This window comes from Lolium rigidum, chromosome 1 (assembly GCF_022539505.1).
Source record: "Lolium rigidum isolate FL_2022 chromosome 1, APGP_CSIRO_Lrig_0.1, whole genome shotgun sequence".
NCBI classification, from domain to species: Eukaryota; Viridiplantae; Streptophyta; class Magnoliopsida; order Poales; family Poaceae; genus Lolium; species Lolium rigidum.
Genome location: NC_061508.1, coordinates 143,801,622 through 143,826,626, shown reverse-complemented (window position 1 = coordinate 143,826,626; position 25,005 = coordinate 143,801,622).

The window sequence follows — 25,005 nt, the reverse complement described above, 5'->3', positions numbered from 1 at the left end:
AAAGTTAATTGTCACATATGAATGAGAGGAAAATATTTTCCTCAAGTCACCCCACCAATGCACCTACTTATGTTATGTGTGTGCTTAGCATAGATTGTGTGAATAATGATGTGTTTAGTATAGCCTTTGAGCTTGTTTGGTGATTATACTTCGTATTCCAAATTTAGACGCTAGCACCGGAGATTATCAAGAAGAAGGAGAATTCTACCCTGAAGAAGAAGGAGAAAACCTAGAGAACTACCAAGGCAAGATAATACTCTTGCAAAGTGCAAAGCTCTCCTTGAGCAAGGCACCATGATTCTTACCTTTATTTATACAAGCCTATCTTATGTGTACACCATACAAGTTATACTTGTTGTGTTTTCCAAGGATGAACTAAAACTGGTATAGAGAACAAGATTACTAGATAAGTAAAGATAGCAAAGCAAAGTAGCACCCCTCATGATTAGTGCTAGTGCTAAAATACTAAAATTTGACTATATTAGATGGGAGCATGTGAATGGTTGAATTTGAAACCTTGGAATGATGAAGCATTCCATTGAAGAGTTTGAAGTTGATTGTGAACAAGAGAAGCTGGTGATTTTTGAAAACCTGATATTGGTTTGAATGCGATACCTTTCCAATTCTTGAGTACCCCCACAATACCTGATTATGGGTAGGGCTTAACTGGAAGTTTATAGATTTTAGTATGAGTTCCCTCTGAACACACATCATAGGGGTTATGCTGAGGCTGCCTCCGTTGTTGAGAAAGGATGTGAATTGAGGTGAAATTGTACGGCCAAGCCCTGTGCAGTTCCCGGGTTAACGAGTTGGTTTTCATTGGGAGGCCAAGCTCATGGGGAGAGGTGCTCATACTAGGATATGTAAGTGAAAGGTTATGGTTGATGATCCGCGTATCGTGTTACGGTGACTCGGAGTTATTCCGACGGATGAAATCAAATGTTGTGGCACAAGTGTGCAACCTCTGCAGAGTGAAAATCTATTCGAATAGCCGTGTCCACGGTTACGGACGGTTGGAAGGGCCATACAGTTTCCGGTGTCAGATTTTTGAAAGCTTTAGTAAAACATGAATGGTGACTTGGTGACTCTTTGGGTATTGAACCCATGATGTGGGAATGACACTAATGTTCCCCCCTTAAGTTAGTTAGTACATGATCCAAGATGGTGAACTAAAATTTGGATTATGCAAGTTAAACTAGAGCTTAGTACCTTTAATTTGGCATTTTACATTAGTATTAGTTTGCAAGTACTTGAAGTACTTACGGCTTTGTCCCTGGCTATTCAAATGGCCAGAGTACGAGGAGGAACAGAACTATCACGAGGATGACCAGCAGGACGCCTACGACAACTAGGGGTTTCTGACGTCAAATGTTGGCCTGTGGACTAGAGAGTCCCGTTACTATTACGCTTCCGCTATGTATGAACTTGTGTATGTTGTTGATTGAAGGATCAACTATTTGTGTAAGATGAATCATGTGATTCAAGATTGTATGACCTTATGGCTTGTAATAAATAATGACTGTGATATTCGACTATTATGCCTCGCAACAACATTATCCTGGGATTGCGATGAATGACATAATAGGCATCTGGACTTAAAAATCCGGGTGTTGACAATATCGCACCCCCTACTCTTTCTTTTCTTTATTGCTTTGATTCTGGGTACTGTTACAGGTAGGGGTACACGCATATTTATATGCCCTGATGCAACCGACTAGTGTTGCAAAGTCTAATCCTACCTGAACTAGAACTCCTAATACATTAGACACACAATATGTATACCACTCGTATACGTCCACGATACCGTGCCGGAGTCGTACTCGTGCTTAATGCTAACAGAGTTGGGGTCGATCCGTGACAACAATACATGAGAGCTTGTCGATCTACCCAACAGCCAAAAAGCCATAGGTCTCACGTGGGCGTACAAGATCAAGAAGGATGCCGAAGGGAAATTGTTGAAACACAAAGTAAGGCTAGTGGCCAAGGGATACGTGCAAGAGAAAGGTGTGGATTTCGAAGAAGTGTTCGCTCTCGTTGCAAGGATGGAATCGGTGAGATTAATTATCGATCTCGCGGCTCAAGTATCTTGGAAATTGCATCACATGAATGTGAAATCCGCGTTTTTGAATAGGGACTTAGAAGAAGAAGTCTATGTGAAGGAATCACCGGGATACATCAAGCAGGGAGAGGAACACAAGGTATTGAAGCTACACAAGGCATTGTACGGGCTACGGCAGGCCCCTCGGGCGTGGAACATCAAGCTTGATCGTACGTTGATCTCTCTCGAATTCGAGAAGAGCTCACTGGAGCATGCTATGTATAAGCAAGGTCAAGGAAGCGAGACTAGTTGCCATCTATGTCGACGACCTGGTTGATAACTAGAGCGGATGAGGAGGAGAGTGCTTAGTTCAAGCTACAGATGAATGAGTTATTCAAGACGAGTGATCTAGGCTGGTTGACCTACTATATTGGGATCGAGGGTGCAACAAAAGCCAAGTGAGATTACACTATGCCAGGAGGCATATGCGAAGCGAATACTCGAGAATTGTGGCATGGGAGATTGCAATCCAACTCAAGTTTTGATGGAACCTCGGCTTAAACTAAGCAAGAAGAGCAAAGCACCCGCGGTTGATGCAACAGTGTATAGGACTGTGGTCGGAAGTTTGAGGTATCTCGTGAACACAAGACCGGACTTGGCCTATTCCGTTGGCATTGTGAGTCGCTACATGGAAGCACCCACAACGGAACATTGGGCAGCGGTGAAGCATATACTCAGGTACATCAAAGGGACAACTGACTATGGTATTGTCTATTTGAAGGAGAAGGGGAAGACGAAGATACTTGGCTACAGTGATAGCGACATGGCAGGCAATGTTGACGACTGTAAGAGTACCTTGGACGTGGCATATTTCTTTGAAAATACCATCGTAAGTTGGCTATCACAAAAGCAAAATGTAGTTGCATTATCTTCCTGTGAAGCTGAGTATATTGCAGCTGCAACCGCGGTGTGTCAAGCTGTGTAGCTAGGGAGGCTACTCGGTGAACTCATGAACGAGGAAGCGAAAAGGATGGTGCTCAATGTTGATAACAAGTTTACAATCTCTTTGTGCAAGAGTCCGGTGCACCATGACAGGAGTAATCACATTGATATGAGGTATCCCTCCATACAGAAGTGTGTAAAGGAGAGCAAGATTAAAATTAACTATGTTCGCACCAATGATCAGCTTGCAGATATTCTGACCAAACCTTTCGATCAACTGAAGTTCTCGGAGATGCGACCAGACGAGCACATCGTGCTTGGGGTGATATTATTCCAACACAGTTTACAACACTGTCGCTCGCCTGCCCTCCCGCGTGGCTTCATCCCGGCCGGGTGCCTCGGCGATGGAGACGCCCGTACGACGAGCTTGCCGGGACGAGGAGCACGTGGACGTTGGTGGCACGGCCGGGGATGGACGTCCGTGCGCGACAGCGAGCTAGCCTCTCGGATGGCATTGGCAGTCAGATTGTGTACGACAGTACGAGATAGTTTTACCCGAGCTACCATACCGCTGCCTGTTGCCATCCGCTGAAAGGCCGTCAAACCTAAGGAGAAGGACGTTCACTAATCTGCCGCTCGTCTCGTGCCATCATCGCCATTGCTGTCGCATCCGGAGCTCGCTCCTTCGCTTCCTCCGCAGCAGAAAATTCGCCGCTCTAGCTCCAAGCCACGGTGTGCTGTGTTCGATCGACGGTCCTCATTCTAGTTTCGTTGCAGCACGCCGCTTAGCACCTTATTTTAAAATTTGATAATCAGATACATGTAACTGTCCTGGACTTCCAAAAAATCGGGTGGTTTGCTACATTTGCTTCTTCTCTCTCGTGTGTTTGCTTCAGTGAAATTATTCAGGTGCTGTTAGTTTACTATGACATGAAGGCGTAGAAGGTTTTCATACGTACATTCTACTCCCTCCGTCCCACTAAAGTTGTCTCAACTTTATCAAAATTTAGATATATCTACCTACTAGATAGTTTCTAAATACATCTAATTTTTGATAAAATTAAGACACTTTTGGACAGAGGAAAGTGTATGTCTTCTTTCCTGATGATACCACTAATTGTACTGTACCACCGCATCTAAGTGTTGATTGATAATCTTTTCATTATAGAAACACGGCATCTACTTGTTAATTGCATTGTCTTGTGATTAGGCCCACTTACCTACTGCTTAAATACAGTCTGCGCAATTGGGCACTAACTAGGTACATTGACATTTCGACATTTAGTTCTGAAAGCCAGGCCTTACATAAATAAGCATAGTACTATAGTGATAGCAGAAAAATGCACGTGCCGTGCAAGAAAATGTCGCGTTCCAGAGTTAGAAGACCGCACTAGTCACTGACGTATAGACATAGTGCGCGTTGAGTTGATCATCTAAACCCATCTATTCTCGCATTGGTAATCAGTTATAGCAAGAAAGATATAGAATTAGGACGAGCAAGACCACTGTAAAACTCCTAAATGACAGGTCTAAGCCTAACTATGATTCTCTTCGATTTACTATTCTTTTCTGTGGCAATGGATATATGAATGAGATCTATCGTTTACTCTTTACATGGGTTACCACTTACCAGAGGCAATTGTTTCAGACCATGACCCCAACTCTACAGGTACACTAAGACAGACACTATTTAGGCTGACTGAAAAAGAACAGCGAATGAGATCGAAACGTCCCTCAAACTGATGGCTAAAGAGAACGGGTTAATGAGTTTGTTGAAGGACTCCTTTGATGCTTCATCAGTTCTTGTCGGAAGAAGCAGTGCCTTCATTGGATTCCCTTAGCAGAATTCTCCTACTCCCACTGTCTTAATAATAACTTACTCAACTTTTTCTAGATACAAATGTATCTATAAGTAAAATGTGCCTATATACTTTCGTATCTACACGAACTTGAGCAAATTATTTCAGGACGAAGGAAGTACAACATAACACTACACTCTTCTCTGGGGAAAACCTTTTTAAGGTTTCGTATGGGCACACTCCTCACTTTGGAGTGGATATTGTGGACTCGTGCGAAGTACCGGATCTGCAACAATGGCTACTATTACAATACTCTTTCATCAGCACTGGTTTGACACAACAACAGCGCATGAAAAGCCAGATAGATAAAAAAACGCACATAACTTGCTTTCCTGAAGGCGATTCCATGCACCTCAAATTGCACCCTTACGTGCAAACATCTGTAGCAGATTAACTTGGCTTTTCGTTACTATGGACCATTTCAGGTTCTCCAAAAAGTGGGGCAAGTAGCTTAGAAGCTGGCGTTGCCGGAATCAAGTCAAATACACCCGTCATCCATGTTCTCGGTTGAAGATAACACCAGGAGCAACAAAGATAGTGCACTCCAACTTATACCGGCAGTGGAACCTGACATGATTCTAGCCACACGCTGGCGACAGCAGGTTCAGCCTCCGAATGTTAAGTCTTGGGTGAGATGTCAATGACTTTCAAATGCTCTGGCTACTTGGGAAGGCCACGACGATCTCAGAACATATTTCCCTAAATGTCTAATTTTGGGTCAAGCTAATTCACAGGGAGAGGGTAATGTTATGGACCTGGTGACGGATATAGAGTTTTCATGCAGTTATCGTTGGATGAGATCACCAAAACATTATCTGAACCCCTTCCTGTACCTCTCCTCTGTCTCTCTCTGAACTCTCTTCCTCCCCAAGCTCTGAACTCTGTAGGAATTCCTCTTGTATCGAGCTACACCATGCATGGCAATACTAAGTAGGCCCTTAACAGTCCTTACTTAAATTTATTGAATATATAATGTCATCCGAAATAGAATGGAGGACTGGGAGTTCTAAACCTTCAGATCATGCGCGCCGCCCTACTTGTTAAATGGTCCTAGAATCTTAGAATAGGGTATAAAAAAGCTTGGAGTTCAGTTGCAACTCCTGCTGAGGACCTTGATAGAATGATTTTTAATGCGGCTGCTAAAGTAACTATTGGAAATGGTATGAGGGTTTACTTCTGGATTGATAAATGGATTAATGGAAAGACAGTTGAAGAGATTGCTCCTGATATATTTCAAGTTATTAATCCGTTGACAAGAGCAAGAAGGACGGTCGCTGAGGCACTTAATAATAGTGCTTGGGTCGATGATATCAAGAAACCGCTAACAATACGAAGTTTCCTCCAAGTGCTAGCAATTTGGGAAGTGGTTCTCGCCAGATGAGGATGATACTTGGACCTGGTCATGGGAGGCAAATGGAGACTTTTCTACCAAATCGGTCTACAGGGCTCACTTTGCAGCTTCGACGCGTTGTGACTATGCGATGGCGATCTGGAAATCTTGGGCACCTCTCCGCTGCAAACTAGCTATGTGGCTGTTTATTCGAGGGAGGGTGTGGACAACCGATCGACTTGCTAAACGAGGTCTTCCACACAATAATAGCTGCGTCTATTGCAATTCAGCGGACGAGGACCCAAACCACTTGTTTATGGGATGTGCTGTTGTTAATATCATCTGGAGCGCGGTTCTCATATGGGCTGATCTATCACAGTTCGTTCCATCAATTGGACAATCCCTATGCAGTTGGTGGAGCCAGGCTCGCTCTAATATCCAGGATGTAGGTAGCATCAGAAGACTCGACACTTTGGTTATGCTGACATCGTGGAGAATTTGGCGTGAAAGAAATGGCCGTGTCTTTGATAATGATCGCAAGGCTGTTCAGAAGATTATTGACCAGATCAAGGTGGATGCAAGGCTATCTGTTGTCAGTAGGGGCAGATTTATTTTACCTTCAAGCTATAACATTTAGATTTAGCATTTTTTTCCATCTCTCTGGTATTTTCTACTTCTAACTTTTACTTCGTTGTACTGGTCGGATCGTGTTAACCTGTAACTTTTGGTTGTACTAGTGCCCTTCTGGACTTTCTCTTTATCTTAATTCATACATGCAGCTCTCCGGCATTGTTCGAAAAAAAAAAAATATCCTTGTGTTGATCCCTCGTATGCGACTCATGCCCGGTTTGCCACAATATTGGTTCCGCCACTGCAAATGACTGCTAGAGTAGGCCGCTGATGCTGTCACGATCACTTTGTAAAGAATGGCCGGAGTACTTTTTAGCGACAAACAGAAATCTCTCTCTTTGGCAAAACAAACGTAAGAAGAAGTTTCTCCACGAACTGTCGCATTTCTGTTTCATATCAGCTTGACAAACAAAAATGTTTGACCTTGCAGTATTAATTGCTAAATGTCAATTAACTTCCTTTTCGAGACTAATGATGATTGACAACCTACTAGTAATTGAGATTAATATCCAGATGCTGACCAGAATTTTTCTTCCAGCAAACCCAAAACACTATTACGCCAGTACCTAACTAACTGTTCGTAATAAATCCTTCGAAAGGCATATGAACCATTTCAGTAGCTATAGTTGTAGTCAGATTTGCACATGTACCAACATGTAAGGAAATAAATAGAGCGAACAGCATATCAAGGGAAAACCCACACGTATAGACATTTAACAATCCGAGAATACGTAGACAAGATAAGAGGCTATAAGAGCATCTCCAGCCGCGTTCCCCAAAGCGTCCCCCAAACCGCGCCGGATTGAGCGTTTGAGGGACGTGGTTTGTTCGTGCCGCGTTTGGGGGACGTCGCTCCCCAGCCGCGTCCCCCAAACGCCGCCCCCAAACATTTAAAATAATTTTTGTAACACATAAACCATTTATATCAAATGTAGCATATGAATAAAAATGTTTGCGAGGACTGTTTTCAAATTAAATTACAACAAACAATAAAACAAATCAAATATAATAAATAGGGCTAGATGCTACATCAAGGTGCCACGGTATTTCCTTTGATCCTCCACAAATGCTCAACGAGATCAGCTTGAAGTTGCTCATGCACATTGCTGTCACGGATCTCTGCGTGCATGGCGAGAAAATCAGCAAAATCTGCAGGCAACTCATGATCAACCTCCGCGAGAGGGCCTTGACACTCATAGGGACCAACATGTGACCTAACATGATTCTTGCGGTCATCCTCGATGATCATGTTGTGCATGATCACACAAGCCTGCATCACCTCCCACATTTGGTCGTGAGACCAGCTTAGAGCAGAGTACCGGACAATGGCAAATTGTGCTTGAAGCACACCAAATGCCCGCTCGACATCCTTCCTGCAAGCCTCCTGTCGCGTAGCAAAGTGAGAATTCTTCAGACCTGATGGATTCGAGATTGTTTTGACAAAAGTGACCCATTTTGGATATATACCATCGGCTAGATAATAACCTTTGGTATATTGGTGGCCATTGATCTCATAGTTGCATGGTGGAGCATGCCCTTCCACTAGTCTGCTGAACACCGGAGACCGCTGCAACACGTTGATGTCATTGTGTGATCCCGCCATGCCAAAGAAAGAATGCCAAATCCACAGGTCATAATCTGCCACAACTTCAAGCACCACACTGCAATATCCATGACGGCCTTTGTATATACCTTGCCAAGCAAACGGGCAGTTCTTCCATGCCCAGTGCATGCAATCGATGCTTCCAAGCATTCCAGGAAATCCTCTGGCAGCATTTTGTGCCATGATCCTTGCAGTCTCTTCCTCGGTTGGCCCTCTCAAGTAGTATTTGCCAAACTTTCCCACCACAGCTCGGCAAAAATTGTACATGCACTCAATGGCAGTAGACTCACTCATGCGAAGGTAGTCGTCCTGTGTATCGGCAGGTGCTCCGTATGCAAGCATCCTCATGGCGGCGGTGCACTTCTGAATGGACGAGAACCCGAGAACGCCTACGGCGTCGAGCTTGAGCTTGAAGTAGGGGTCGAACTCTCGAACGCCGTGGAGGATATTCATGAACAGCCCCTTGCTCATCCTGTACCGGCGCCGAAAATTGTCGGTCTGTGTTGCATCGTCGGCGAAGTAGTCGTTGTGCAGCATGGCATGCCCCTCCATCCTCTGCCGGGGCTTCGACTTCCTTCTTCCCGGCCTTGATCCTCCGCGGCGCGGCCTCTTCCTCTTCTCCGCCTCGGCGTCAAGCATGTCCTGGAGGGACGCGATGATCAGCAAATGCTCCCGCAGGTCGTCGTCGAACGCTTGCTCGTCCTCCGGCAGCAGTGCAACCATCTCATCGTCGCTGTCCATGGCTAAAGCAAAATCAATGGTTAAAATTGCGCCGAGGCAGACGACGCAACAAACAGCGGCCAATCGCGCCTACCTGCAAGTCGTCGAGCACCTTACGTGCGCGGAGGTGGGGCGGATTTGACGGCGCGTTCGGGACGCGGCCGGCGACGCGGCGGCGGCGGCACGACCGGCGGGAGCCCCGGCCGCGACAACGGTGCCGACTCTCGGCGAGAGATCAGACGCCCAAACGGCCGGGAAATCCAGCGGCGGCGGTGGGGTGGGAGGCGCGGGAAGGAAGAAGCGACGAGAAAAGAGGCGCGGACCAACGGTTTATGCAAATAGTCGCCGACATGTGGGAGCCCGCCTCGCTTTTCGTTGTGTCCGGCGTCCCCGGAGCGTCCCCTGTGGGACGGGGACGGGCTCGGGGCGCCGGACACCATATAGGGGCGCACCGGACAAAAAAGGGCTTTGGGGGACGCGCCTGGAACGCATTTTTCGTCCGGCGCGCCCCAAATCACTTTGGGGGACGCGACTGGAGATGCTCTAATGTTGCTAACACGAACTCGGTCAGATCCAGCCGAATGGTTACACATTGAATCCACGAGTGGTCTTATCTTCTGCCGGAGTCTCAACGTGCACATATGAATTCTGGGTGTACCGTGTGGAGATGGTCGCTCGGGATATCTACAACTAGGGTGGTTGGCAGCTCACTAGAAGATTACAACATGCATAAGAGTCACATCCTTTTTGTATTTCTATGTTTTATTTTTATGTACACCTTGTATGATCTATGATCTATGAGTTGTATGAATCTTGAATTTTGAAACAGTTGTGTGCATCAATTGATGAAGAGCCTGGAAGATACCCCATTTCGGAAAAAAATAATGTTGCTAAGAAATTTTAACGAAGGTTTTTCCTTGTGGTGTGGAGATCATAGGGAGAGGGAAGAGACTGTTTTTTAATTAAAGGAGATTTTTTTTAGAGAAATATATTGTGATACTGTGCGAAGACATGGTAACACGCAAATGCTTGCTGATAGACTCGTATTACTAGCTAGACCACTTACTACTTGACTCTAATCTCTCACATCAACATACTACTTTCATTATATTTCAGTATCAAGTCTTAGTAATAATCAACTAGAAAGCTTGTCTCTATACCATCCCAGTTTACAATTATACGGAATAAATATATAATTAGTAGCACTTCATGTTTTGGCATTTGTTCAAATTTCATGTATTTAAATTGGCTATTTATTTGCAATGGCTATTTATTAGCGTTATTTTATCTCCATGTTAGATTTTGCATAGTGCGCTGGTGACGGATACCAACATCACAAAGTTGTATTATGCATGTCTAGGATGTCAGATGTAGTTTTGAAAATTCAATTTGCAAAAGTGTGTTAAAAATGTAGATATGGCCATGAGTAGTTAAAAAAAATACCCCCCACACAAAAATTCACCCTTGGTAAACAATTATTTTTGTGCTATGCCACTAAATGGAAACATTAGTCATGTCAGAAGAAGAAAATTATTACATTATATGAATTCTCGTTAAGAGCGTGTACTTTGAAAAAAGTGTTTTCACATAAAACTAAATATCCTTTTGTCTGGGCGGAGTGGGCTTTATATGTGCTCAAGTTTATGGTGGGGACTGCTGTCTAGAAGCAAACTAGATCTTTTAAGTTTCAGCTCAAGGAGCTACCAACCGTTGTGGCTTAGTCGAGTAGTTGGTGGGAAGCCTTGGCTAGGTACTGCCATCAGGTGGATTTGGGCTTCAAGGAAAAGGTATTCACATGATCTTGTCCTAGATTAATATAATTTGAAGAGTTTCAGAAGAAAGACTCAATTATGAACTGTTGAGAAAGTGTACAACCTCTCGAGAATGTTAACCTAATCAATTAGGCATGTATGTCGATGGAGAAGGACAATTTAAGCAACTAAATACTAATGCCTCCGAAGGCTTTACTCTATCTCATTCCCCAAAGAAAATCATTTGCAAATCCTAAGGCCGTGACCTATGTGTTACGTATGAATTTTTGGGACCCATGGTGTACTCCATGTGGTAGGCTGAATATGACCACCTAGTCTACTATAGTGCCAGCCTCACAACCCTATGTTACATGATTGATCAATATAAGTTCCTATGGTAGGGTTTTTTTTTTGAGTTATCCTAATAAAAGAATTTTTCTTTTCGCCAATAAAACCCCACAACCTTCGCTTGTAGCCTTATGCATGCAGATATAGTTTAATTTTCACTCTGGTGTACCTCATGGGTACATTTAAAATACTCAGCTACGGCGTGTCATTTGCAGAGATCAAAGCTTGAAGGTGGGAACAAGGGACACAAATTTAAACTCAGCGAAGGCGAAAGGTGGCAGTGATTTTATTTGGATAGTCTTTGGCTATACAATTGTAATGAACTATACGTGGATAATTTGTTGAGTGTAATAAGACGTTTTGCATGATGTTTCATCGAATGTTAGTGCTTTACTTGTTACTGTGTAAAATTGTACCGTGGAGCTCACAGATTCAGTTGAAATCAGCCTTGGTGAAATTGTTCGAGGTAGAAAATTAACCATGTCCATCTCCTCGAGACCACGTATAATGGAAGGTGTTCTGAGGCGTGCTTAGAAAAATAAACCATTTTTTGTACGCTCTAGTGTTTATTTATACATGACAGATGCCTAGTTAGCCATCTGTGTAGTATAAATAAGCATCAATGTTTAGACAAAAATGATTTTTTTCTAAGCATCTTATGTTGACCAAGTCCACAAGACATAACCAAACCAATGTTCCGTAGAGTACATGGCAACATGGTGCCAACAATGTGCCAGTTTCATCGGGGAGATCTAGCAAAGCTACAAACAGACACACAGTACATGGCCATCCCCACCACGTGGGTTGCAATCGAAGTCAAGGGAGACAGCCGCAGGCGTTATGTGCTCCCCTGTGCCGCTGCTGTGCTGCACTGCTACGGACGGATGAAGATCATCGAAATAACCGTGAAAATCCCACTGCCCGCACCCATCTGAGCCACCCAAACAAAAGGACACGAGCTGCAGCGGTTGAAGCCACGACCGGGGATCTTCCATGGCCGAGGCCGCAGGGCCCAAGCGGCCCGGTATCAGAACATCTCCACTCGCGAGTCGCGAGTACCACCAACGGCCGGGGCGCATCTGCCTTAGTCGCATCTCTAACAGGTTGTTTTTAATTCAAACATAAACTTCGAATTTCATTCATACTTCATTACATTTTACAGAAATGTATGAAATTCAATTAAATTGAATATAAAACATAAATATACTCGTCGGCCGTCATTACGGTGGGCCACTTGTGGGTGGTGGTGTTCGGCTCTTCGTTCTTTATGATGTCACCTTTCCTCATGCACCACATCTCGTCCCGCGCCGTCGTTGTCGCGCATGAGGTCAACGAGGTTGCCAAGGTCCGTATCCGACCAGAGGAGGCCGACGGACAATGCTGGTCGTTCACTGACTTCGCTAGAGCCCACGACATCCATAGCATGTCGTCGGGGTCCTCGACGGAGCGCATCGAGGCCACCAGCTGTGCGTACTCCTACTCCATGGAGAGGGAGCGGACGAGGCATGGCTTCTTCTCTAGGGCCTCCTTCGAACAACGAAAGCAAATGTGTGGCCATGAGGCAACGACGACTGCCGCAACTCGCTAATGACGATGCCACCCATGCATCAACGGCTCCTTGGAGCCTCCAAAAAGGAAAAGGCCCAAGTCAGCCACAGGAGAAAGGGCCCAACTACCAGCATAACGCTTCGCCCTGGTCGCTGAATCGCACGAGAGAACTGCCGTCAATGGCGGCTCCAAACTATCTCCCCCTTGTAGAAAAACTATCTCTTCCTTTCCTACAGGTATGCCTACACTAGTTGGGATTTGGGGCCCCTAGTTTTCTCGGGCCCGGGGCGCCCGCCCCTCCCCCCCCCCTAGGGCCGGCCCTGCTTGGAGGTGATGGCACGGCCACCTCCTTCACCTCGTGCTTAGGACGACGATGGCATGTGGGGTGTGCAGCGTGGACAACGGGGACCGAGGCGTCGACGACAAAGAGGGTGATGACGACAATACAGACATCTGCAGGGCTCACCGATGTAGGAGATATGCTCCATTACAACGTCAAGGGTGTGCCCCGCGCCCCCACCACTCATGGCCGTCCTGATTATTGTTTCGTGGCCCATGCATCATCGTGGTGGGCGAGCTTCAACTCCCACCGCTGGCATAAGAGCGTGATCTAGTTCTAGAGGTTGCTGATGCTCCAGAGGTTGCTCCTCCATGACTGTCTCGCGGTGGGAGTGCACCTCCTCCAGCCACCGTGTCTTCCCCGGCTGCAACGCCGGTGGTATGCCCATTTCACTGGCATTGATCCTCATGTCGGGAGGTGTGGGATACCCGCGGTACAACGCACACGCCTTGGCGAGCACCAGTTCCTCAGGCCAATGCCGTTTGCGGCCGTGACTCCGCAACGACAGTTATGCACCATAGTGGATCAGCGATGGAGATCTTCGGCATGTATTTTTGTGCGCGATGGAGGTTCTAGGCGATGGATGCGGTGGAGTGTGGCAGCATGGCTATTTAGAGGCGAGGAAGGCAAGCAGGCCATTGCGCGCACCAACCATAGCATGTGGAATCCCATGTCTCGCTGCGTGGGGGAGGCACAAAGAACGATGAGATCTGACACATGCTGCTGCGCCGTCGCCTGACCAGCGGGTGTCTCTATGACAAGGCTGGCCCGTCGGTCATCTGTGTACATAGTGTCGTGGATCACTTCTGTCAGGTGCCTCCAGGCTACTCTATGGGTCGGGATCGATCTGAGGCCCCTGGTAGTTGTTGGGCCATGTCTAACCCATCCCGCATTTGGGAGCCGTGACTCGATGTCGATCATTTTCTGTCCAGTGGCCTAATTACCATTTGGTAGGGCCATTGGGGCCGGTGATCGGAGATGCTCTCGGTTCAGTTACAACCTTTTCGGGTTGTCTACGGTCCACCGCCTGTTTTGGCGAATTTGTTTAAATAATATATTTTTTTACTTATTTTCCAGGAATAATACACTATGGGGTTGGTTCAGGAAACCCAAAATTTTAAATCGGGGTAGAGGAACCCGAAATTGAAAAATCGGGGTAGAGGAACCCAACTTCTCATGTTTCCGCGCGGTTAAAAAAGAAAAACAAAAAATCGGGAACGCTGAGCCCGATTTTTTAAAATCAGGGTAGATTAACCCGATTCATTACAATCGGGTTTGGCAAACCCGAGTTTGTTCTCCGCCACCATTTCAGCCACCCCTCTCCTGCCACCGTGTTTCCCTCCACCCCTTCCCGCCACCGTTTTTTCCGCTACCCCTTCCCGCCACTCCTTCCGCCACCATTTCCCGCCAACTAATCATCTCGGCTCTCTATAAAAAGAACATAACATCTAGATTGTTTCGAACAAGTATTCGTTGTATCCGTTCTCTTCCACCGCCGTCGGTTTCTGCCATGAGTGTGCCTTGCTCGGACCAAGGCTGGAGGCCTAGGAAGAAGAAGGATGCAAGCTTGCCCCCCCCCCCCCCCGGCATTCGAGCGGAGCGATGCTAGTGCGGCAATCTTGCGAACGTGAAGGAGTCGGAAGAATTCTCAAATAAGTTTGGCATGAAGTTTTTCATGTGTCTGAACTACGAGCACGACGCACCGGCAAGCTCAGCTTACCCGAGACCTCCGGTAAGTTGTTAGCTAGGGAAATAAAGATATTGTTTTTATTTATGTGCTTTAACGTTGTTCTAACTGTTGCAGTCTCCGTCACCACTCTGTATGTGGTACCATTGGATTGACAAGGAGCAGCATGAGTAAGCCAAGAAAGAGATTGAAGATAGGCATCGTCGAGCGTGGGCGGACTTCAAGGAAGCGGAGGCGGTAGAGGAGGCTACTGCAAAGGCAAAAGCAGCGAGACAGAGACAGAGAGATGGTTACAGAAGTATCGCGAGGAGCATAATGAGTGGCTTGTCGACTGGGGGAAGAGACTTGATGCGGAGAGGGCAAGATTCGTGGAGAAGGAACGAGTGAGCAAGGAGCTCCATGAGAGGGTGCAGAAGAGAGAAAGAGTGGCTCAGGCGAAGACAACAGAAGAACATGGCGACAAGACTGAAAAATGACAACAATGGACTCGGGACTAGTAGATTATAGTTGCAGTGATGTTGTGTATTTTAATTTAAGTTGTAGTGTACCAATGTATTTCACTTTTATTTGGAGCTTACGGATGTATGTTAATTTTAGTTGTAGTCTTACTTTGAAGTGAATTTGCCGCAAATATGTTGTGTCCGAAATGTTAGCTCTACTATTTTCCACCCAAATTCCCCGTCACTTTTTCCTCCCAAATTCCCCTCCATATTTTCCCGCCCGAATTCCCCGCCATTTGTTCCCGCCAAATTTTACCGCCACAACCCTGCAGCTGACATCTTCCCGCCGAAAGTCATCCCTTCTTGCCTATAAAAAACCCACATTGTTTCCTTGTGTTTCAGAGTGTGCTGTCTCTACAAGATGGATCCCCCATATAAGAATCCTCCCCATCTTTTCAACAAATTCATGGCCAAACCTCTTCTAGACAGTTCCCGCTATGTGATGAGGGAGAGTAAGGTAAAGACATTGGAGAAGTTCATCAGTAGCGACGCCTTTCTCCGTAAGGTGGGTAGGGAATTTGAGACTTGGTCGTGGAAGCTATATCCACTCAAGAAGATGTCTGCTCGTAGCCCACGGGAAATAATGTGTGAGCTTATCAGATTGAATGAGAAGTGGAAGACACTAACATGGAAGGATGAAGAAGAGAAGTAAAGGGATTTGAAATATCCAGTATGGTGGGTGGCTGAGAGGGAGGACGACGGTGATATCTTTGAGCCTAGCAGCAAGGCGAAGAGAGTTGCATCGTCGAAGGGCAAGAGTGCCAACTCCTCGAAGGGCAAGAGTGCTGCACCGCCGATCATCGACTTGGCGACGACTTCAAGCCTAGCACCAAGGCCAAGAAAGCTGCATCGTGGAAGGGTAAGGGAAAGGGTGTGTAGCTTTGTTAGTGTTTTAGTTATCAGTAGTCATGGATCTTGCACTATGTTGTAGCATTGGTGTAGCGTCTAATTTGTCAGCAGAGATGTATGTTCTAGTAGTAAGTTGTGTCTTAATTATCGCTTGAAGTTGAATTTGAAATGTTTGTTCAACATTTCAAATATGTCTCTCGTACATAGTAATGATGAGTCACAGGAACAATAGTCATACATGGTCCATAAAAATAGTAGTCATACACTAGATGAAGCTAATAGTAGTAGTAATATGTCTCATTCGTACAGATGACTCACTCAATGTCATCTCTCTGACCACGGCCCCTCCCTCGACGCCTCGGTGGCAGTCCAGGCTGAAAAGGTGATGGCGAGTACATACGGACATTTGGTTGCCAGTGTCGGGGAGGAAGCATGCAGCCTTAGTCGTGTTGACTGTCCTCTATGGGCTGTGTGGGATCTGGAGGTGGATTCTGATGTTGAGTGGACATCCAATCTTGGTGGATGTTGTAGTTCTCATGTGTTTCGTCCTGATCATGAGCACTCGACCAAAAGGATCGTGATCCGGACATAGATGACATATGTGCCTCACCTATGATTAGATATAAAAACCGTTAGTCATGAGGAATTCCATACATGGTGCACAATTAATATGGATAGTGAGGAATTTCGTACCGTGTGGCGAGGCCATACGGGGACGCCACCCCAAGTTTGGCATGGGAGTTTGCTGCTCCATGCCGTAACCTCCACCCTGCCAGTACTCGTAAGTAGGCTCCTGCTGCTGCTGTTGCAACCCGAACCTCCTGCCTGGTGAGGAGATGGTGGCCTCGGGCTCGGCTGCTGTGTAAGACGTGGCCGCGTGATGCCGAGTGCCTGAAGTGGAGTGACGAGGGTAGGTGTCCCACTCGCGGGAGGCATCTCAACTAGGTCACACACCTGGCTCAAACGAAGCCGTGTCCTAGGCATGTACATCCGCAAGTACTCCTGAAATTCCTGAAGATCAAACGGCTCACTAGCGTCCCATGATCATGTCGTCGCAGTGGCCCAACCCATGATGTACGGAGCTAGGATCTGTAACCATCTAACAACAGTCTTGTTCGATCCTTTTCTGGTCAACCTGAAAATGCCATCCATCAGTGATTGTATTCTTGATGTAATAACTTAGGATAGATTAAAAGAAACTTGTACTCACATGTGGATGCGTTGTGGTAGAAGAACGGTGGGAGGTGGTGGCTCGATCAACTGACGTAATCTAAATTGTCTCATGACCCTCTGCTACGACATCTCCTCCACAAAGATATCGAAGATGATCTTCGCCTTTGTCATCCAGTAGGGCCAATATCTAGTACACATGTTCGATATACCGCCCGGGTATGCTGCGTCGTGGTTGTCCTCACTGTATGGCTCCCAGCTCACATCGCTCTCTAGTAGTAGGTCAAACTGCTCGGTGAATGCTGGGTAGCAATTCCTTAGCTGATCATGCCCAAATCGCCTCTACATAATATAACATAACTATGTTAGTGTTGCATTTTATATAATTGTATAAACACGAAATAAACATTGCATATACCTTCCACGATGTCCATAGTGAACCAAACATAGGCATGTCGAACGAGTGGGCATCCAACGAGTCCAGAACCAGACGTGGTCAACTGGCAACCCTTAGACATACCTCGGTACGTAGCGGCTAAGACCGCAGAACCCCAGCTCCTCTGTGTGATGTCCTCAGCTTCCGTGGCCTCTGCTATCTCCTGAGCTATAGGGATGTAGCACGCACTGATCGTGTTTCCATGATTGTCCGTGAACATCGTCTTCCTAAGTAGCCACATGAGGTACACCTACAAGTTGTGAGAGATCTGGTCCTCATTCATCAGTGCGGCTAGGTAGCCGAACTGATCGATCTGTCAAGACATATTTCAATGTTAGTATTTACATATTGTGAGATAAATAACGTGTGATGAAATGGACCAAACAGTTACGAACCTAGAACTCTTATAGCCATGCCCGGCGAGGGCCGTGACCATCAAATGTCATAGGCCCAACGCCTGCGCGAATACCATGGAAACGTGCTTCCATGGTCTGCTGCCAGTCGATGGGAGCCTCCAACGGGCCTATGGGTTCACTAGTCAACGGAAGGTCCAACAACATAGACAAGTCCTCTAGAGTAGGAGCCATCTCACCCCAGCGATAGTGGAATGTGTGGGTCTCAGGCCTCCACCGATCCATTAAGCACGTGATCAAAGCAGCATTGTAGTTCAGGCGCGTTGGGTTGACGCCCTCTGATACGTCTCAAACGTATCTATAATTTCTTATGTTCCATGCTACTTTTATGATGATACTCACATGTTTTATACACACTTTATGTCATTATTATGCATTTTCCGGCACTAACCTATTGACGAGATGCCGAAGAGCCGATTGCTTGTTTTCGTTGTTGTTGGTTTCAGAAATCCTACAAAGGAAATATTCTCGGAATTGGACGAAATCAACGCCCAGGGTCTTATTTTTCCACGAAGCTTCCAGAAGACCGAGGGAGAAATGAAGTGGGGCCACGAGGTGGCGACACACTAAGGCGGCGCGGCCAAGGAGGGGCCCGCGCCGCCCTGGTGTGTGGGCCCCTCGTGACGCCTCCGACTCCGCCCTTCCGCCTACTTAAAGCCTTCGTCGCGAATACCCCAGTACCGAGAGCCACGATACGGAAAACCTTCCAGAGACGCCGCCGCCGCCAATCCCATCTCGGGGGATTCAGGAGATCGCCTCCGGCACCCTGCCGGAGAGGGGAATCATCTCCCGGAGGTCTCTCCATCACCATGATCGCCTCCGGATCGATGCGTGAGTAGTTCACCCCTGGACTATGGGTCCATAGCAGTAGCTAGATGGTTGTCTTCTCCTCATTGTGCTATCATGTTAGATCTTGTGAGCTGCCTATCATGATCAAGATCATCTATTTGTAATGCTACAGGTTGTGTTTGTTGGGATCCAATGAATATGGAATACTATGTCAAGTTGATTATCAATCTATCATATATGTTGTTTATGTTCTTGCATGCTCTCCGTTGCTAGTAGAGGCTCTGACCAAGTTGATACTTGTGACTCCAAGAGGGAGTATTTATGCTCGATAGTGGGTTCATGCCTCCATTGAATCTGGGACGATGTGACGGAAAGTTCTAAGGTTGTGGATGTGCTTGTTCCCACTAGGGATAAAACATCGATGCTTTGTCTAAGGATATTTGTGTTGATTACATTACGCACCATACTTAATGCAATTGTCTGTTGTTTGCAACTTAATGCCGGAAGGGGTTCGGATGATAACTTCGAAGGTGGACTTTTTAGGCATAGATGCATGCTGGATAGCGGTCTATGTACTTTGTCGTAGTGCCCTGATTAAATCTCATAGTACTCATCATGATATATGTATGTGCATTGTTATGCCTTCTTTATTTGTCAATTGCCCAACTGCAATTTGTTCACCCAACATGCTATTTCTTATCGGAGAGACACCACTAGTGAACTGTGGACCCCGGTCCATTCTTTACATCTGAAATACAATCTACTGCAATTGTTATTTACTGTTCTTCGCAAACAAACATCATCATCCACACTATACATCTAATCCTTTGTTTACAGCAAGCCGGTGAGATTGACAACCTCACTGTTACGTTGGGGCAAAGTATTTTGATTGTGTTGTGCAGGTTCCATGTTGGCGCCGAAATCCCTGGTGTTGCGCCGCACTACACTCCGCCACCAACAACCTTCACGGTTCCTTGACTCCTACTGATTCGATAACCTTGGTTTCTTACTGAGGGAAAACTTGTCGCTGTACACATCACACCTTCCTCTTGGGGTTCCCAACGGACGTGTGTCTTACACGCCATCAAGACGGTTTTCTAGCGCCGTTGCCGGGGGATCAAGACACGCTGCAAGGGGAGTCTCCCACATCCAATCTCTTTACTTTGTTTTTGTCTTGCTTTGTTTTACTTTATTTACTGCTTTGTTTGCTCTCTATATCAAAAACACACAAAAATTAGTTGCTAGTTTTACTTTATTTACTGTCTTGTTCTCCATATTAAAAACACAAAAAATTAGTTACTTGCATTTACTTTATTTAGTTTGCTTTATTTACTACTGCTAAAATGGGTACTGTTGAGAATACTAAGTTGTGTGACTTCACTAGCACAAATAATAATGATTTCTTATGCACACCTATTGCTCCACCTGCTACTACAGCATAATTCTTTGAAATTAAACCTGCTTTACTAAATCTTGTTATGAGAGAGCAATTTTCTCATTGTTAGTTCTGATGCTGCTGCTGCCCATCTTAATAATTTTGTTGAACTATGTGAAATGCAAAGTATAAGGATGTAGATGGTGACATTATAAAATTAAAATTGTTTCCTTTCTTTTTAAGAGGAAGAGCTAAAGATTGGTTGCTATCTCTGCCTAGAAATAGTATTGATTCATGGACTAAATGTAAGGATGCTTTTATTGGTAGATATTATCCTCCCGCTAAAATTATATCTTTGAGAAGTAGCATAATGAATTTTAAGCAATTAGATAATGAACATGTTGCTCAAGCATGGGAGAGAATGAAATCTTTGGTGAAGAATTGCCCTACCCATGGACTAACTACTTGGATGATCATCCAAACCTTCTATGCAGGATTGAATTTTTCTTCGCGGAACCTATTGGATTCAGCTGCTGGAGGTACCTTTATGTCCATTACTTTGGCGGCGGCAACAAAGCTTCTTGATAATATGATGATAAATTACTCTGAATGGCACACGGAAAGAGCTCCACAAGGTAAGAAGGTAAATTCTGTTGAAGAAACCTCCTCCTTGAGTAATAAGATTGATTCTATTATGTCTATGCTTGTGAATGGTAGATCTAATGTTGATCCTAATAATGTTCCTTTATCTTCATCGGTTTCCCAAGAAGAACATGTTGATTTGAACTTCATTAAAAGTAATAATTTCAACAACAATGCTTATAGGAATAATTCTGGTAACAACTATAGGCCATATCCTTCTGCTAATGGTAATAGTTATGGTAATTCTTATGTGAATTCTTACAACAATAATAGGAGTGTATCCCCTGGTCTTGAAGCCATGCTTAGAGAATTTATTAGTACACAAACTGCTTTTAACAAATCTGTTGAGGAAAAGCTTGATAAAATTGATATTCTTGCTTCTAAGGTTGATAGTCTTGCCTCTGATGTTGATCTTTTAAAATTGAAAGTTATGTCTAATAAGAATAATGATAATAACATTGTTACTACAGCAAACACCATCCAAGTTCGAATTAATGAGAATATTAGATTGATGGCTGAATTGCATGCTAGGTGGGAAAGAGAAGAAAACGAAAAACTAGCTAAAGAGAATAATGTAGCTAAAGTTTGGACTATTACCACCACTAGTAATGATAATGCTTCACATGTTGCTACACCCCCTACTATCAATGGTAAAATAATTGGTGTTGGCAATGTTTCTACTCCTAGTGCAAAGCATGCAAAATTGCCTGAAACTACTAAAACTGCTGAAACTGTTTGTGATAAAACTGCTGAAATTTTTCAAAATATTGGGGACAATGATCCCATTGATGTAGATTATAATGGTTTAGATTTTGATGATTGTCACATCTCTGAAGTTATAAAGTTCTTACAAAAACTTTCTAAAAGTCCCAATGCTAGTGCTATAAATTTGGCCTTTACAAAACATATTACAAATGCTCTCATAAAAGCTAGAGAGGAGAAACTAAAACTTGAAACTTCTATTCCTAGGAAGTTAGAAGATGGTTGGGAGCCCATCATTAAGATGAGGGTCAATGATTTTGATTGTAATTCTTTATGTGATCTTGGTGCAAATATTTCTGTTATGCCTAAGAAAATTTATGATATGCTTGACTTGCCACCATTGAAAAACTGTTATTTGGATGTTAATCTTGCTGATAATGCTATAAAGAAACCTTTGGGGAGGATTGATAATGTTCGTATTATGGTTAACAATAACCTTGTCCCCGTTGATTTTGTTGTCTTGGATATTGAATGCAATGCATCTTGTCCCATTATATTGGGAAGACCTTTTCTTCGAACTGTTGGTGCTACCATTGATATGAAGGAAGGTAATATTAAATATCAATTTCCTCTCAAGAAAGGTATGGAACACTTCCCTAGAAAGAGTATGAAGTTACCTTATGATTCTATTATTAGAACAAATTATGATGTTGATGCTTCGTCTCTTGATAATACTTGATTTACACTTTCTGCGCCTAGGCGAAAGGCGTTAAAGAAAAGCGCTTATGGGAGACAACCCATTATTTTACTTCTGCACTTTTGTTTTATATTTGAGTCTTGGAAGTTGTTACTACTGTAGCAACCTCTCCTTATCTTTATTTTATTGCATTGTTGTGCCAAGTAAAGTCTTTGATAGTAAAGTCAATACTAGATTTGGATTACTGCGCAGGAACATATTTCTTGCTATCACAAAATTGAGCCGCCCCTGCTGTAGAAAATTTAGAAAAATCTGCCAATTTACGTGCGTGATCCTCAGATATGTACGCAACTTTCATTCAATTTGAGCATTTTCATCTGAGCAAGTTAAGTGCCTCTAAAAAAATTCGTCTTTACGGACTATTCTGTTTTGACAGATTCTGCCTTTTATTTCGCATTGCCTGTTTTGCTATGTTTGATGGATTTCTTTGTTCCATTGACTTTCAGTAGCTTTGTGCAATGTCCAGAGGTGTTAAGAATGATTATGCACCTCTGAATATATGAATTTTTAATTATGCACTAACCCTCTAATGAGTTTGTTTTGAGTTTGGTGTGGAGGAAGTTTTCAAGGATCAAGAGAGGAGGATGATACAATATGATCAAGAAGAGTGAAAAGTCTAAGCTTGATGATGCCCCCGTGGTTCATCCCTGCATATTTTAAGAAGACACAAGCATCTAAGCTTGGGATGCCCAAGTCATCCCTTCTTCATCGACAACTTATCAGGTCACCTCTAGTGAAACTATATTTTTATTCTGTCACATCTTATGTGCTTTACTTGGAGCAACTGTTTGTTTTTGTTTTTGTTTTTGTTTTTGTTTGAATAAATTCGGATCCTAGCATTCCTTGTTTGGGAGAGAGACACGCTCAGCTGTTTCGTATGAACACATATGTTCTTAGCTTTATTCTTAATGTTCATGGCGAAGGTTGAATTACTTCGTTCATTGATATATGGTTGGAAACAGAAAATGCTGCATGTGGTAAATGGTATAATGTCTTGAATAATTTGATACTTGGCAATTGTTGTGCTCACATATATCATGTTTAAGCTCTTGCATCATGTACTTTGTACCCATTAATGAAGAACTACATAGAGCTTGTTAAAATTTGGTTTGCATGATTGGTCTCTAGAGTCAAGATATTTTCTGGTTAAGGTGTTTGAACAACAAGGAAGACGATGTAAAGTCTTATAATGCTTACAATATGTTCATATGTGAGTCTTGCTGTACCATTTTATACTTGAGTTTGCTTCAAACAACCTTGCTAGCCTAGCCTTGTATTGAGAGGAATTCTTCTCGTGCATCCAAATCCTTGAGCCAAAAACCATGCCATTTGTGTCCACCATACCTACCTACTACATGGTATTTCTCTGCCATTCCAAAGTAAAGTACTTGAGTGCTACCTTTAAAATTCTATCCTTTGTCTTTGCAATATATAGCTCATGGGAAAAATAGCCTTAAAAACTATTGTGGTGAAGACTATGTACTTATGTATCTTATTTCTTAATAAGTTGCTTGTTGAGCGGTAACCATGTTTCTGGGGACGTCATCAACTATTACACCTTTGTTGAATATCATCACTACAAGAAAAGTTGCCATGGCCGACGAAGTTGAAGTCGCGCCGTGGTTGCTGGTGTACCATGGCCGACGATTTTGGTCCCTCCGTGGTGCATGTCAAAACTTTTTTTTTCTCGTTTTTGAGGCCACCTAGCCCGACGAAAGCGGCCAAAACGTCGCGTATGGTGGCCCGGGACGTGGTGCATCGCGAATTCTCGGGTTCGCCGGCCGAGTCAACGCAAATCCGCACCGCCCGGGGATGTAGGGCCCGAGATGGCAGCCTCTCTAGCATTGTTTTTTTTCTCGATCGCGCCATCTCGTTCAACGTTCTCCGATCGAGCCGTTTACGATGCGGGATCATGGGTCCCGCATGTCATCCTCTATGAACCAAAATTCTTTCTATTCTTGGATTTTTTTTGACCCCCGATTTACGGCTACTTCCTTTTTCTTTTGATCCATTGCCGCCTTGGAAACGAGGAGTCCATTATCACATTGTCTATGTTGTCCCGGTATGGATGTCTAAGTTGAGAATAATCAAAGCGAAATCCAATGCGAGCTTTCTCGTAGGCGCTTCTTCTGTACGGACGGCATGGGGTACCCTTTGTGACACTTGGTTGAAACATATGCTATGCGATGATAATCCCGTTGATCAACTAATTAGGACAAGGTCACGGAGCACTATTGGTATACTATGCATGAGGCTTGCAACTTATAGGATGTCTTATACATAACTACATATGCTTTATTACTACCGTTGACAAAATTGTTCTTGTTTTCAAAATGAAAAGCTCTAGCACAAAAATAGTAATCCATGCTTCCCTACTGCCGAAGTGGCATTTCTTCTACTTTATTGTTGAGTCAGGTTACCTATCTCATTTCTATCTTAGAAGCAAACACTTGTGTCAAATGCGTGCATTGATTCTTACATGTTTACCTATTGCACTTGTTATATTACTTTGTGTTGACAATTATCCATGAGATAGATATGTTGAAGTTGAAAGCAACTTGTGAAACTTATATCTT